The sequence below is a fragment of the Olea europaea genome, chromosome 2 (genome assembly GCF_002742605.1).
Source record: "Olea europaea var. sylvestris chromosome 2, O_europaea_v1, whole genome shotgun sequence".
NCBI classification, from domain to species: domain Eukaryota; kingdom Viridiplantae; phylum Streptophyta; class Magnoliopsida; order Lamiales; family Oleaceae; genus Olea; species Olea europaea.
In genome coordinates, this window is record NC_036238.1 from 5,706,570 (window position 1) to 5,709,796 (window position 3,227).

Consider the following 3,227-nt stretch of genomic DNA (forward strand, 5'->3'; position numbering starts at 1 on the left):
GGGCCAATAGGATTTTAGTAATATTAATCACCTTAAATTAATTTCTTTAATATTACATGGGCCACAAATAATTGGTTTTACAAATGAAACAAGAAATTGGCTTCAACGAGAAGATCATATACTCAGCCAAAGATGTACGTTAATATAAGTCATTTACGGAGTGCGTGACCTTTAAGTTAAAAAATGAAACATCATGTTGTTTTGTAATGCATAACAACATAACGACCGTTAACAATTTCTTCTAATTTTTTGAAATTTTTTGTTTAAATCTTTAACAATTATGTCGTATCAAAACTTATCAATCCTTAAATTTAAAAAAAAAAAAATCATAATTAAAAACACACAAAATCAAGCCATAAAATAATCTTAATATACAAATATTATTTGAAAACGAAAAGCTTTTAAATTAGAAAGTGACATTTGTTGTCGCTTTATGATTAGAATATCACATAGTTTTCTTTTCTACCACGATCCATCATTCTTGTGATTAAAAGTAACAGACAAATTGCATAGTCACATACAAATGAACGTATAACAAAAATTCAGCCGTTGCTTCGGCTTTTTAGGTAAGTCAGTTTGACCCATTTTTCTCTAAATTTTTATTTTTTTCAAAAGATAAAACACTTTCAAAGGATAATTCAAATAGATCTAAAATGAGTTTCTTAGTTCATGACCGATCTTCATATTTTGGGTGCCTTACGCTAACTTCAAATATGGAGCCCTTATAAATATTTTAATAAATAATAATGATTTTTATTAAATAAAATTATTTAAAGTAACAGATATAATATTTTAAAACTTTCAAATGTCTAAACTAAAATTTTTAAATTTTTTGGTCGAAAATCAATAATTATACTATTACACTAGATGCCATGGCCAATTCATTCAATATTTCTTGCGAAATTATTGATCGAATAAAAGATTTTATCATATTCAACTTTGAGAAGGTCGTCTCCGCATATGTAACTGCAACTGGTGCAATCATATTAATAATCTATAAACAATCCACACATTTAAAAAATAACGGTCTATCATTTTTATATGGTCTAAAACTTCAATTGCCTTTTCGGTATCTTCTGGTAATCAATTTCTCACAATTTGCAATTCAGAAATAATTCGTGCACATCAATGTCATAATCCTCATCGTGCTTCAAAAATTCTTCAAGCTTATCACTATAATACTTCAAACAATTATCGTCTACAGTCTATATTTAAAAAAAAAAAAATCATACAGAAATCAAAAAATATTGTAATATTTTTGAAATTGTTCAAATATTAACTCAATTGAAGTAAGAACTCCATCAACTATATATAAGAAATAACTCTAAAATATTTTTTTTTTCATTTGAAATGTCATTATTGATATTTTCATAAAAGTGCTTATTTTTTTTTTTATGAATAATACGTTTTTATGAAATGCAGGTTCAATTTTCATTTGAATGGCAAGTTCTTTAGCAGTAATTTTGTCAAATTCAGATCCAATTTCTCTCTCTGTTTAAAAAAAAAAAAAGAAATAAGTTCTTTTAAGTGACTAATAGCATCATCAATTGATATGTCCTCACTTTGTAATAATTTGTTTAGTCTATTACTGACATAAAATATATGTACCAAATAACTATGCCAAACAAAAACTCAAAATTCATAATATTAGCAAAAACATTTAGCATCTCTAAATTCCTTATATGGTCAGCACATATTTCCACCAAGTATTTAAAGAGACTTTCATTTATGGTGCTTGAAATGTTATGTGTTTATTTTATTTTATTTTATTTTTTTTTTAACTAGACTTTTGTAACGTGATTGTGATAGTAGCTTAAGTGTCAAGCATTTCCCATTCTCTTGAAAAGCATTACACCACTTTGCAGAAGATGAAAAACAATATATGCAGTGTACGGTTTTTTCCGAAAAAACATTTAGCTTTTTACAAGAATTTATCATATCACGAAGTGAAAGATTATGACTATAATAACCATATGATGTGTAGGATGCCATTGGATTTACTTTTAGTACTATTTTGTGTGAACATTAATGTTTCCCTTTCATATTAGATGGGATATAGATATACCAATTAAAAAAAAATTAACAATTTAATACTTTCGAAGCAAAATTATAAAAAAAAAAAAAAAAGAAGAAGAAGAAATTGAAAAATACCAAAAATAAATAATAAATATACAAGAGGGCATAAAAAATTGAAGTAAAAGTCACATATCAATATTACTTCTAAAGATTGCAGATGTAAGACAGAAAATTTGCAGAGCATTAAATCTGGGGATGCAGAATAAATAATTGACTAAACAAGCAAAGAAAATAAAATAAAAGTTGAAAGGTCTCTCAACAAACAAAAGAAACACCAAAAAGAAAAGGACTTTGGGGTGGCCCTAACCGAGGGCAGGCCTTAGACGATCATTTACTTTGCCTATAGTCAGGGTCGACGTTGTCTTAACCTCAATAACATCTTTTAACTTTTTTGAAGTCCTACCAAATCGTCCATAAGTCATCTCCTAAAGTATATTGCCAAGCAACATAACCATAAATTTTCCTCTACTTTTTAGAGTAGAGTAAGATAGAGAAAGTTGTACAAAAGATCATATCCCCACAGCACTTGCTAATTGCACTGCTAAATTCACATTATGTTCTTATTCGGGAAAAAAAACCAAATTTCCATTGTCACATTTTGGTAGATCCCGTGGTTAAAAAGGTGTTTGTTTCCTAGATAAACTTGTGGCATTGTACTATACAATTTTTACATTCTTGAAAAATCAAATATTTTGCTAGAGAAATTATGAGTCGACAGGTTTATAGCAAGGCTAGACATTTAGCCCATGTTTGGCTCCCATTAAAATTTGGCAATTTTTCAAACCAATGCGGGGCCCAGTTGTCATACAATTCAGATTGTGATACATATGTGTCACAGGAGGCCACATTAATGTGGTAGCGCAAAGTTACGATCCTGCCCTTCCAACTACTCCCTTACTCTTGATAAAGGAGGGTGTTTTCGTCATTTGGCCAACATTCCACTTAAAAAAGGGGCTCCTTGCAAAATTTTCAGTGATGTCGCAGCTGTGGAGCCACTTGAGTAAAAAAAAGGAGGTTGAAAATTGGCAAAAAATGTAATGTAATGTATGTTAATGGGGGCCAAACAAACTTAGTATATAGAAAGAACCAAGCTTGACCTTTGGTTTATAAGACTGCTCATCGGCATTTTTCTTCTTAAAATTTATGTAAAA